The sequence below is a fragment of the Bison bison genome, unplaced genomic scaffold, assembly GCF_000754665.1.
Source record: "Bison bison bison isolate TAMUID 2011002044 unplaced genomic scaffold, Bison_UMD1.0 scf7180017848389, whole genome shotgun sequence".
Taxonomy (NCBI): Eukaryota; Metazoa; Chordata; class Mammalia; order Artiodactyla; family Bovidae; genus Bison; species Bison bison.
This window is the reverse complement of record NW_011478962.1, coordinates 11,436-25,769: the sequence shown is the minus strand read 5'-3', so window position 1 is coordinate 25,769 and position 14,334 is coordinate 11,436. Positions and strand designations below refer to the sequence as shown.

The following is a 14,334-nucleotide window of genomic DNA, read 5'->3' as shown; positions in this document are numbered from 1 at the left end:
TTTCTGCCATAAGGGTGGTGTCATCTTCATATCTGAGATTATTGATATTTCTCCTGGCAATCTTGATTCCAGCTTGTGTTTCTTCCAGTCCAGCGTTTCTCATGATGTACTCTTCATATAAGTTAAATAATCAGGGTGACCATATACAGCCTTGACGTACTCCTTTTGCAATTTGGAACCAGTCTGTTGTTCCATGTCCAGTTCTAACTTTTGCTTCCTGACCTGCATATAGATTTCTCAAAAGGCAGATCAAGTGGCCTGGTATCCCCATCTTGATGGAAACCTTGATGGAAAAGCTCAATTGAACATTGCTGAGTGAATTCATCCTCATGGGAATCACAGGCTGCCCTGAGCTGCAGGCTCCATTGTTTGGACTCTTCCTCATCATCTACGTGACCTAAGTAGTGGACAACTTGGGCATGGTCATCCTTACTAAGGTGGACTCCAGGCTACAGACATCTATGTACTTCTTTCTCAGGCACCTGGCTTTTACTGATCTTGGTTATTCAACAACTGTGGGACCCAAAATGTTGGTAAATTTTCTTGTGGATCAAAATAAAATCTTCTACAATTTTTATGCCATTCAGGGAGCTTTCTACATTATATTCATTATTAGTGAGCTTTTTATTCTGGCAGCAATGTCCTATGACTGCTGTGTGGACATCTGTAACCATCTTCTCTACACAGTCATCATGTCAAAAAGGGCGTGCTGGATGCTGGTGGCAATCTCCTATGTCTATAGCACATTTGTGTCTCTTCTAATCACTATAAAAATGTTTAATTTATCCTTCTGTGGCTACAATGTCATCAGACATTTCTACTGTGACTGTCTCCCTTTGATATCTTTGGTTTGTTCAAATACACATGAAATTGAACTGATTATTCTGATCCTTGCAGGTTTTAATTTAATTTCATCTCTGCTAATAGTTCTCATGTCTTACCTGCTTATTCTTACAGCTATTCTCAGGATGAACTCTGATGAAGGAAGGCACAGGGCTTTCTCTACATGTGGATCCCACTTGACCATGGCTACAGTGTTCTATGGGACTTTGATATTTATGTATGTTCAACCAGAGTCCAGCCATTCCTTTGATGCTGATAAAGTGGCATCTATATTTTACAAACTAATTACCCCCATGTTAAATCCCTTGATCTACAGCTTGAGGAACAAAGATGTAAAATATGCTGTTCATAGACTATGGAAAAAACTATATAATATCTTAAGTTCATTTTGCTATGTGGTTCCTTGAATAAGGCTATGAACATTGAAATTTGTTATGAGTTTTCTCAGAGGGAAATGCAAGGATAAATGATTTCATCATATATTTAGAGATTGACTTCTGGGCACCAGTAAAACTGAGTGCTCTGAACACATTAATAAATAAACAATTCTAGTTGTTTTTGTCTCCTTACATATGAAGTCTACTCTATGACAAATAAGGGTCTTGCCTCTCTTTCATTTGGCTCACTTTCCACAAATTGGTTAAAATGTGTATCATGTTTTGATTAAGAGACATTGTATGACTATATGCATTTGATGATCTTACTTTGAAAAAGCAGCATGAGATGATTCTATGATTTGAATGGTGAAAGTGTAGTGCAATATTCTGTAATCTATAAGTCTGTCATGTCCTTTGAATATACTTCTTACATAACTCTCTTTAACTTTCCTAATTTCTTTTTTGCTTGCTTCAATTACTTTTTAACATTTAATAGATTTATTTGCATCATAGAGATACTGGATTGTCTTCTATGTACATCATCAGGAAATAAAATAATCAATGAACAAATCTAATTTGCATAAAAATAATTTATAAGAATAGTCAAGTGAGGATAATTATTACTTATACTTCATATGTCATTTTAAATTATTAATAAATGTGTATTTATATGTCTCATCTACTCATATATAAACATAAAAATGTGTGCATCTGAGTTTATGTGTAATGAGCAGAAATACACAGGAATGCTAACAGCACATGGATTTGAGAAGGTAAACTGAATAAACATAACCTAATATCCCACTCCTAGAATACATATTAGAATACATTTGATTATCCCTCAGATTATAAAACAAAACAAAACAAAAATACTGAGTTACAGATTTGGATATTTTACATTCATTTAAAACTTAATCACATTATTAAGTTGATACATAATGTATCAGAAAATATTCTATTTTCCATAGAACATAAAAATGTAAAAATCCGGAAATGCTACATACCATAAAAAGTAGCTCAGTGTCATTACATATTGAATACTTTCAATTTAGATTTTAAGTAGATAACACTATATATCAGCTAGAATATCTAGTAGTTTGTGAGTATTTGGAGGAACCTAAACTTATACATTTTTAGTAGAAACTAAAATGGTATAAATATTTTAAATACATTTAAGATTCATTTTTTTTTTCTGCAGCAGCATATAGTAGCTCTATTTTCAGTTTTTTGAGGAACCGCCATACTGTTATTTGTATTGACCATACCAAATTCATTTCTATCAACAATGTGGAAGGGTTCTCTTTTCTCCACACCCTCTTCAGCATTTATTGTTTGTAGGTATTTAATGATGACTGTGTGTGAGATGGTATCTCATTCTAGTTTTGATTTGCTTTTTTCTAATAATTAGCAAAGTTGAGCATGATTTTATGTGCCCACTGGCCATGTGTATATCTTTTTTGAGAAATGTCTATTTAGATCTTCTTCCCATTTATATTGGTATATATATACAGAGAGAGTCCATGGAATTCTCTAGGGCAGAATACTGGACTTCCCAACACAGGGATCAAGCATAGGTCTCTTGAAATGCAGGCAGATTCTTTATCAGGTGAGCCACAGGGAAGCCCAAGCTGGTTTCCTTGGGAAGCCCTAGAAAATCAGTCCTGAATATTCATTGGAAGGACTGATGCTGAAACTGAAGCTCCAATACTTTGGCCATCTGATGCAAGGAATTGACTCTTTGGAAAAGACCCTGATGCTGGGAAAGATTGAACGTGGGAGGAGAAGGGGATGACAGAGGATGAGATGGTTGGATGGCATCACCTACTCAATGAACATGAGTTTGAGCAAGCTCTGGGAGTTGGTGATGGACAGGGAAGCCTGGCATGCTGTAGTCCATGGGTCACAAACAGTCGGACATGACTGAGTGAATGAACTGACTCCAGGATTCTTACCTGGAGATCTTATGGACAGAGGAACCTGGTGGACTATAGTCCATAGAGTTGCAGAGAGTTGGACACAGCTAAAGCAACTTCACACACACACACAACTTATAAGCTGTTTGTGTGGTTTGGAGATTAATCCTTTGTTGGTTGTGTTGTTTGCAAATATTTTCTCCACATTCTGTATGTTGTCTTTCTGTTTGGCTATGGTTTCATTTTTTGGGCAAAAGTTTTTGAAAGTTTTAGGTCCCATTTGTTAATGTTCATTTTATTTTCGTTATTTTTATTTCTGTTATCTAGATGAATCCAAAAAGATATCGCTGTACTTATTTGTCAATGAGTGTTCTGCCTATGTTTTCCATTAATGGTTGTATAGTATCCAGCCTTACATTTAGGTGTTTAAGACTATTTGAGTTTATTTTTGTGTATTGTGTTAAAGAATGCTCTAATTTTATTTTAATTTTTTTACATGCACCTGTTGAATTTTCACAGCAGCATTTAATGAAGAAACTGTTTTCTCCCTATTCTATGTAGGTTTACTTCTGTGTTTTCTATCCTTTTCCTTTGATCTATATTTCTGGTTTTGTGTCTGTACCATACTGTTTTATTACTGTAGTTTTTGTAGTATGTTCTGAAGACTGATACTATGATTCCTTCAGTTTCCTTTTTTCTTTCTCAGGGTTACTATGTTTATCCAGAGTCTTTTTTTCCCCCTTAATTTCTTTTCTTAAATTAATTAATTTATTTATTTGACTTTACAATATTGTATTCGCTTTGCCATACATTGACTTGAATCTGCCATGAGTGTACATGTGCTCCCCATCCTGAACACCCCTCCCACCTCCATCCCCATCCCATCCCTCTGGGTCATTCCAGTGCACCAACCCCAAGAACCCTGTATCATGCAATAAACCAGGACTGGTGATTTGTTTCACACATGATATTTTACATGTTTCAATGCCATTCCCCCAAATCATCCCACCTTCACCCTCTCCCGCAGAGTCCAAAAGACTGTTCAATACATTTGTGTCTCTTTTGCTGTCTCACATACAGGGTTATCATTACCTTCTTTCTAAATTCCATATATATGCATTAGTATACTGCATTGGTGTTTTTCTTTCTGGCCCTGTATAATAGGCTCCAGTTTCATCCACCTCATTAGAACTGATTCAAATGTATTCTTTTTAATGGCTAAGTAATATTCCATTGTGTATATGTACCACGAGTTTCTTATCCATTCCTGTGCTGATGGACATCTAGGTTGCTTCCATGTCCTGGCTATTATAAACAGTGCTGAGATGAACATTGGGGTACACATGTCTCTTTCAATTCTGGTTTCCTCAGTGTGTATGCCCAGCAATGGGATTTCTGGGTCATATGGCAGTTCTATTTCCAATTGTTAAAGGAATCTCCACACTGTTCTCCATAGTGGCTGTACTAGTTTGCATTCCCACCAACAGTGTAAAAGTGTTCCCTTTTCTCCACACCCTCTCCAGCATTTATTGCTTGTAGACTTTTGGATAGCAGCCATTCTGACTGGTGTGAAATGGTACCTCACTGTGGTTTTGATTTGCATTTCTCTGATAATGAGTGATGTTGAGCATCTTTTCATGTGTTTGTTATCCATCTGTATGTCTTCTTTGGAGAAATGTCTCTTTAGTTCTTTGGCCCACTTTTTTTAAAATTTTTTTAAAATTTTATTTTATTTTTAAACTTTATAATATTGTATTAGTTTTGCCAAATATCGAAATGAATCCGCCATATGTATACCTCTGTTCCCCATCCTGAACCCTCCTCCCTCCTCCCTCCCCATACCCTCCCTCTGGGTCATCCCAGTGCACCAGCCCCAAGCATCCAGTATCGTGCATTGAACCTGGACTGGCGACTCGTTTCCTACATGATATTATACATGTTTCACTGCTATTCTCCCAAATCTCCCCACCCTCTCCCTCTCCCACAGAGTCCATAAGACTGATCTATACATCAGTGTCTCTTTTGCTGTCTCGTATACAGGGTTATTGTTACCATCTTTCTAAATTCCATATATATGTGTTAGTATACTGTATTGGTGTTTTTCTTTCTGGCTTACTTCACTCTGTATAATAGGTTCCAGTTTCATCCATCTCATTAGAACTGATTCAAATGCATTCTTTTTCATGGCTGAGTAATACTCCATTGTGTATATGTACCACAGCTTTCTTATCCATTCATCTGCTGATGGGCATCTAGGTTGCTTCCATGTCCTGGCTATTATAAACAGTGCTAAGATGAACATTGGGGTACACGTGTCTCTTTCCCTTCTGGTTTCCTCAGTGTGTATGCCCAGCAGTGGGATTGCTGGAGCATAAGGCACTTTTTGATTGGTCTTTTATTTTTCTGAAATTGAGCTGCAGGAGTTTCTTGTATATTTTTGAGATGAATTCTTTATCCATTGCTTCATTTGCTATTATTTTCTCCCATTCTGAAGGCTGTCTTTTCACCTTGCTTATAGTTTCCTTTATTGTGCAGAAGCTTTTAATTTTAATTAGGTCCCATTCGTTTACTTTTGCTTTTATTTCCAATATTCTGGGAGGTGGGTCATAGAGTATCCTGCTGTGGTTTATGTCAGAGAGTGTTTGCCTGTGTTTTCCTCTAGGAGTTTAATAGTTTCTGGTCTTACATTGAGATCTTTAACCCATTTTGAGTTTATTTTTGTGTATGGTGTTAGAAACTGTTCTAGTTTCATTCTTTTACAAGTGGTTGACCAGTTTTCCCAGCACCACTTGTTAAAAAGATTGTCTTTTCTCCATTGTATATTCTTGCCTCCTTTGTCAAAGATAAGGTGTCCATAGGTGCGTGGGTTTATTTCTGGGCTTTCTATTTTGTTCTATTGATCTATATTTCTGTCTTTGTGCCAGTGCCATACTGTCTTGTTGACTGTGGCTTTGTAGTAGAGCCTGAAGTCAGGCAGGCTGATTCCTCCAGTTCCATTCTTCTTTCACAAGATTACTGTGGCTATTCGAGGGTTTTTGTATTTTCATAAAAATTGTGAAATTATTTGTTCTAGTTCTGTGAAAAATACCGTTGGTAGTTTGATAGGGATTGCATTGAATCTATAGTTTGCTTTCGGTAGTATACTCATTTTCACTATATTGATTCTTCCCATCCATGAACACGGTATATTTCTCCATCTATTTGTGTCCTGTTTGATTTCTTTCACCAGTGTTTTATAGTTTTCTATATATAGGTCTTTAGTTTCTTTAGGTAGATATATTCCTAAATATTTTATTCTTTTTGTTGCAATGGTGAATGAAATTGTTTCCTTAATTTCTCTTTCTGTTTTCTCATTGTTAGTGTATGAAAATGCAAGGGATTTCTGTGTGTAGATTTTATATCCTGCAACTTTACTATAGTCATTGATTAGCTCTAGTAATTTTCTGGTGGAGTCTTTAGGGCTTTCTATGTAGAGGATCATGTCTTCTACAAACAGTGAGAGTTTTACTTCTTCTTTTCCAATCTGGATTCATTTTATTTCTTTTTCTGCTCTGATTGCTTTGGCCAAAACTTCCAAAACTATGTTGAATAGTAGTGGTGAAAATGGACACCCTTGTCTTGTTCCTGACTTTAGAGGAAATGTTTTCAATTTTTCACCATTGAGGATAATGTTTGTTGTGGATTTGTCTTATATAGCTTTTATTATGTTGAGGTATGTTCCTTGTATTCCTGCTTTCTGAAGAGTTTTCATCATAAATGGATGTTGAATTTTGTCAAAGGCTTTCTCTGCATCTATTGAGATAATCATATGGCTTTTATGTTTAAATTTGTTAATGTGATGTATTACAATGATTGATTTGCGGATATTGAAAAATCCTTGCATTCCTGGGATAAAGCCCACTTGGTCATGGTGTACGATCTTTTTAATGTGTTGTTGGATTCTGGTTGCTAGAATTTTGTTGAGAATTTTTGCATCTATGTTCATCAGTGATATTGGCCTGTAGTTTTATTTTTTTGTGACATCTTTGTTAGGTTTTGGTATTAGGGTGATGGTGGCCTCATAGAATGAGTTTGGAAGTTTACCTTCCTCTTCAATTTTCTGGAAGAGTTTGAGTAGGATAGGTGTTAGCTCTTCTCTAAAGTTTTGGTAGAATTCAGCTATGAAGCCATCTGGACCTGGGCTTTTGTTTGCTGGAAGATTTCTGATTACAGTTTCAATTTCCATGCTTGTGATGTGTCTGTTAAGATTTTCTATTTCTTCCTGGTTCAATTTTGGAAAGTTGTACTTTTCTAAGAATTTGTCCATTTCTTCCAAGTTTTCCATTTCATTGGCATATAATTGCTGATAGTAGTCTCTTATGATCCTTTGTATTTCTGTGTTGACTGTTGTGATCTCTCCATTTTAATTTCTAATTTTGTTGATTTGTTTTTTCTCCCTTTGTTTCTTGATGAGTCTGGCTAATGGTTTATCAATTTTATTTATCTTCTCACAGAACCAACTTTTGGCTTTGTTGATTTTTGCTATGGTCTCTTTTGTTTCTTTTGCATTTATTTCTGCTCTAATTTTTAAGATTTCTTTCCTTCTACTAACCCTGGGGTTCTTCATTTCTTCCTTTTCAAGTTGCTTTAGGTGTAGAGTTCAGCTATTTATTTGACATTTTTCTTGTTTCTTGAGGTAAACCTGTATTACTACGAACCTTCCCCTTAGTACTGCTTTTACAGTGTCCCATAGGTTTTGGGTTGTTGTGTTTTCATTTTCATTCGTTTCTATGCATATTTTAATTTCTTTTTTGATTTCTTCTGTGATTTGTTGGTTATTCAGCAGCGTGTTGTTCAGCCTCCATATGTTGGGATTTTTAATAGTTTTTCTCCTGTAATTGAGATCTAATCTTACTGCATTGTGGTCAGAAAAGATGCTTGGAATGATTTCAAATTTTTTTTTTTTTAATTTACCAATGCTAGATTTATGGCCCAGAAGGTGGTCTATCCTGGAGAAGGTTCCATGTGTGCTTGAGAAAAAGGTGAAATTCATTGTTTTGGGGTGAAATGTCCTATAGATATCAATTAGGTCTAACTGGTCTATTGTATCATTTAAAGTTTGTGTTTCCTTGTTAATTTTCTGTTTAGTTGATCTATCCATAGATGTGAGTGGGATATTAAAGTCTCCCACTGTTATTGTGTTATTGTTAATTTCCCCTTTCATACTCCCTAGCACTTGCCTTAGGTGTTAGCTTCCTGCAGTGCTTCCCTGGTGGCTCAGAGGTTAAAGAGTCTGCCTGTAATGTGGGAGACCTGGCTTTTATCCCTGAGTCGGGAAGATCCCCTGGTGAAGGAAATGGCAACCCACTCCAGTATTCTTTTCTGGGGAATCCCATGGGCAGAGGAGCCTGGTGGGCTACAGTCCATGGGGTCACAAATGTCGGACACGACTGAGCGACTTCACCCACTCACTATGTTCGGTGCATAAATATTTATAATTGTTGTATCTTCTTCTTGGATTGATCCTTTGATCATTATATAGTGTCCATCTTTGTCTCTTTTCACAGCCTTTGTTTTAAAGTCTATTTTATCTGATATAAGTATTGCTACTCCTGCTTTCTTTTGGTCTTTTTTTGCATGGAATATCTTTTTCCAGTCCTTCACTTTCAGTCTGTATGTGTCCCTTGTTTCAAGATGGGTCTCTTGTAGACAACATATATAGGGGTTTTGTTTTTGTATCCATTCAGCCAGTCTTTGTCTTTTGGTTGGGGCATTCAAGCATCTGTCTACAATGCAGGAGACCCGGGTTCAGTCTCTGAGTTGGGAAGATCCTCTGGAGAAGGAAATGGCAATCCACTCCAGTACTATTGCCTGGAAAATCCCATGGAAGGCTACAGTCCATGGGGTAGCAAAGAGTTGGACACGACTGAGCGACTTCACTTTCACTTTGGGGCATTCAACCCATTTACGTTTATGGTAATTATTGATAAGTATGATCTCGTTGCCATTTACTTTATTGTTTTGGGTTTGATTTTATATATTCTTTCTGAGTTTCCTGTCTAGAGACAATCCTTTAGCATTTTTTGGAGAGCTGGTTTGGTGGTGCTGAATTTTCTGATCTTTTGCTTGTCTGTAAAGCTTTTGATTTCTCCTTCATATTTGAATGAGATCCTTGCTGGGTACAGTAATCTGGGCTGTAGGTTATTTCTTTCATCACTTTAAGTATGTTCTGCCATTCCCTTCTGGCCTGAAGAGTTTCTTTTGAAAGACCAGCTGTTAACCTTTTGGAATCCCCTTGTGTGCTATTTGTTGTTTATCCCTTGCTGTTTTTAATATTTGTTCTTTGTGTTTGATCTTTGTTTATTTGATTAATACATGTCTTGGGGTGTTTTGTCTTGGGTTTATCCTGTTTGGGACTCTCTGGATTTCTTGGACTTGGGTGGTTATTTCCTTCCCCATTTTATGGAAGTTTTCAACTATTATCTCCTCAAGTATTTTCTCATGGTCTTTCTTTTTGTCTTCTTCTTTTGGGACTCCTATGATTCAAATGTTGGGGCATTTAACATTGTCCCAGAGGTCTCTGGGTTGTCCTTGTTTCTTCTAATTCTTTTTTCTTTTTTCCTCTCTGATTCATTTATTTCTACCATTCTATCTTCTACCTCACTTATCCTATCTTCTGCCTCTGTTATTCTACTGTTGTTTCCCTCCAGAGTGTTTTTGATCTAATTTGTTGCATTATTCGTTATATATTGACTCTTTTGTTTCTTCTAGGTCCTTGTTAAACCTTTATTGCATCTTCTTGATCCTTTTCTCCAGGCTATTTATCTGTGATTCCATTTTGTTTTCAAGATTTTGGATCATTTTCACTATCATTATTTGGAATTCTTTATCAGGTAGATTTCCTATCTCTACCTCTTTTGTTTGGTTTGTTGGGCATTTATCCTGTTCCTTTACCTGCTGGGTATTTCTCTGTCTTTTCATCTTGTTTATATTGCTGTGTTTGGGGTGGCCTTTCTGTATTCTGGCAGCTAGTGGTTCCCTTTATTATGGAGGTTCCTGGCTGTGGGTGGGGTTGGATGGGTGGCGTGTCAAGGTTTTCTGGTTAGGGAAGCTTGTGTCGGTGTTCTGGTGGGTGGTGCTGGATTTCTTCTTTCTGGAGAGCAAGGAAGTGTTCAGTAATAAGTTTTGAGATGTCAGTGGGTTTGGTGTGACTTTGGGCAGCCTGTATATTGAGGCTCAGGGTTATGTTCCTAGGTTTCTGGAGAATTTGCCTGGTATGTCTTGCTCTGGAGCTTTTTGGCCCTTGGGTAGTACTTGGTTTCAGTGTAGGTATGGAGGCATTTTATGAGCTCCTATTGATTAACGTTCCCTAGATTCAGGAGTTCTCTGATATTCTCAGGATTTGGACTTAAGACTCCTGCCTCTGGTTACAGTCTTATTCTTACAGTATCCTCAAGACTTCTCCATCTATACAGCACCGATGATCAAACATCTAGGTTAATGATGAAAAGTTTCTCCACAGTGAGGGACACCCGGAGAGGTACACAGAGTTACATGGAGAAGAGAAGAGGGTGGATGAAAATAGAGGTGACCAGGAGGAGAAGAGGGGGAATCAAAAGGGGAGAGAGCAAGCTAGCCAGTAATCACTTCCTTATCTGCTCTCACAGTCTGGATCCCTCAGAGTTGTCCACGGAGTTACACAGAGAAGAAAAGAGGGAGGAAGGAGACAGAGGTGGCCAGGAGGATAAAGGGGGGAATCAAAAGGAGAGAGACAGATCCAGCCAGTCATCAGTTCCCTAAGTGTTCTCCACAGCCCAGAACACACAAAGAGATTCACAGAGTTGGGTAGAGAAGAAAAGTGGGAGGGGGGAGATAGAGGCTACCTGGTGGAGAAAAAGGAGAGTCAAAAGGGGGAGAGAGCAATCAGGCCAGTGATCTCGCTCCCAAGTAAAAATCAGTACTGAAGATTTGTACTCTTAAAGGTACAAAGTTGATAACAAATACCAAAAAGCAAAGATTAAAAATCTTGAGTAGAGGTTAGATTCTCAAAAATACAATATTAAAAACAGAAACAAAAACAAAACAACCCCCAACAAACAAACAAAAAACCCCAAAAAGTGACAGAAATTATAAATATATATATGTATATATATGGAGTTTGTTTTAAAAATAGGGTCTTTCTTTTCTTTTTTTATTTTTGCAAGGTAATAGAAGGTTATAAAAATGAAAATTAAAGGAGTAATGGGGACTTAAAAATAACAAATAAAATAAAATAAATTTTAATTAAGAAAATGATAATAGTAAAACTATATCTAAGACTTTCTCTGGAGCTGTTGCGGACAGTGTGGGGCCAGTTCATTTTCAGATAGTTCCTTGGTCTGGTTTGTACTTCTCATGGTCTTTGGCCCCTTCCTATGTAGTCGGTGCTAACTACAGGGTTTTAATCTATTTCACCTGTCACTTCCAAAGCGGTTCCCTCTATTTATGTTAGTTTCTTCAGTTTGCTGGTCTCTTCAATGCCTAATTTCTGCCCTGACACAAGGGGCACGGTGGTGGTCACTCTTTTTTAGGCTCGCTTGTTCAGTCATGCTTTGTGGAGGGAGGAACACTGCAACTAAATATCACTGGTGTGTGTTCACAGTGATTCAGCCACATTGGGTTTGCCCCCACTCGTGTGTGCTTTCCCAGTCTACACTGCTGAGACTCTAGGTTGCTCTGCCGGGAACTGTCTGATGCAGGCCCTGGTTTGCATGCACTTCCCAGGTGTAAGCTACTCAGGTTCAGGTTCTCGGTTACTCCATAAAGGTGCAGACTTGGCTGGGCCTGCGTTTTGTGCCCATCCCAGGTCCTAGCAGCTCAGGTGACCAGGTCCTTGGCACACATAGTCTCCCCCAGTTGAAGGTTGTGACTTATCCCCTCCCTGGTTCCAGCTGCTCGGTTTTCTGGGTGTACAGTGGGCACACCTTCTCTCTTCTGGGAAGTTGATCTCTGGCTACAACCCTCCTGTCAGATGTTGACCATCCAACATCCCAAGAAGCCTTGGTTAGCAACAAGGTCTTCTTGCAGTTTGGTATAGGATGACTTTCTGGAGCCACGATTGTCCCCTTCTGGCTCTGGCTGCCCTTGCCTGCCTGTCTCCAGTGGGGGATGGGCCAGTCTGCAGCTGGCTAGCTCTGCTCAGTCCTTTGTTCTGTGAGCCTGACTGGTGGTGGTTAGGGCTTTTTGCTGGAGCACGGGATAGTTATCCCACAGTCTGGTTTGCTATCTCAAACTGGTTCCCTCAGATTGTCCTCAGGACATTCAGGCTTGTTCCTTATCCTAAGCACTGCCCCTGGCTCCTCGCTATCCCTCCCCCGCTTGCTAGTGGGGGATGCAAGCATCAGGGATGTTGCACCGCTGGGAATTGCTGTTGGGCACGTAATCTGTGGGTTTTAATTATTTATTTTTCCTCCCAGTTATTTTGCCCTCTGAGATCCTAATGTTCACCACAGACCCGGTGGAGAGAGTGTTTCCTGGTGTTTGGAAACTTCTCTCTCTCTCTCTCTCTTTTTTTTAATATACATTTATTTATTTTAATTGGAGGCTAATTATTTTACAATATTGTATTGCTTTTGCCATACATCAACATGAATCCGCCATGGGTGTACACGTGTTCCCCCTCCTGAACCCCCCTTCCACCTCCCTCTCCATACCATTGAAACATGTATAATATCATATGTGAAAAGAATCACCAGTTTAGGTTCGATGCATGATACAGGATGCTCGGGGCTGGTGCACTGGGATGACTTCTCTCTTTTTTAAGACTCCTTTCCTGGGATGGATCTCCATCCCTACCTCTTTTGTCTCTCTTTTTATCTTTTATATTTTGTCCTACCTCCTTTTGAAGACAATGGGTTGCTTTTCTGGGTGCCTGATGTCCTCTGCCAGCATTCAGAAGTTGTTTTGTGGAATTTGTCAGCGCTCAAATGTTCTTTTGATGAATTTGTGGGGGAGAAAGTAGTCTCCCCGTCCTATCCCTCCACCATCTTAAGACCGCCTCAGAGTCTTTTTTATTATACAAAGTTAAAATTTTCTTGTTCTAGTTCTGTGAAAATTTTCACATGATCCTGTTATCCCATTCCTGGTCATATAACCACAGAAAACAATAATTAAAAAAGATACACCCCAGTGTTCATTGCAGCTCTATCTACAATAGTGAAAACATGAAGGCAACCTATTTGTCCTCTAACAGATAAAAAATGTGGTATATTTATAGAATGTAATAATGCTCAGCCATAAAAATGAGTAACAGTGGATGAAATAATGGCATTTGCAGCAACATAGATGGATCTAGAGACAATCATATTCAGTGAAATAAGCCAGGCTGAGAAAGACAAATGTTGTTTGATATCACTTATATGTGGAACATGAAAGAAAGTGTTGCAATTGAAACTCTATATATAATGCAGATAGACCCTCAGACATAGAAGTGAAACTAATGGCTACCTGAGTGGGGGAAAAGGGAGCAGTTTAGGAGTCTGGGATTGACATAAACACACACTATATATAAAATAGATAGCCATAAGTACCTATTTTATAGTACAGAAAACTATATTCAGTGTTTTGTAATAGCCTTTAAGGGAAAAAAAGATGAAAAAAAAAATGTTTACATATGATTGAATCACTTTGCTATACACCCAAAACTAACATAGCATTGTAAGTAAATTATGCTTCAATAAAAATACAAAAAAAAATTGTCTTAAAATTTTAAACACATCTAAACTCTAACATAATATTTATCCATTTCACTGCCTTGTACTTACCCAAGAGAAAGAGCAGCAGATTTTTTTCTATGCAAATGTTAATAGAAGCTTTATTTATATTAGTCCGACCTTGGAAACAATCTAAATGTTCCTCCACTGAGGATGAATAAGTAAATCGTGACAAGTGAATTCCATGCTGCTGTAAAGAGTAATAAATTGTTGGTACCCACAAAAATATGACAACTCTCAAAGTTATTAGGCAGAGTAAAGGACGCCAAACTTAAAAGATAAGATAATCTAAAATTTAGTTGCAAAAACATTCTAAAATGAAGATTCATTTATGGTTGCACAAAGCAGATCAAACAAGAAATGTCAGAAATTAATAAAAAATGTCATACAAGGCATACAATGTGGAAAAAGAAAGAAATTAGATTCTCTCATAACTGCAAAGGACCTGTTTTCTAACAGAAAACCTCAAGG

General features: G+C 37.8%; 1 pseudogene; it reads left to right on the top strand.

Moving 5' to 3' along the window:
• Positions 1 to 287: 287 nt before the first annotated feature.
• Positions 288 to 1,250, top strand: LOC104992292 (annotated as a pseudogene).
• Positions 1,251 to 14,334: the final 13,084 nt, after the last annotated feature.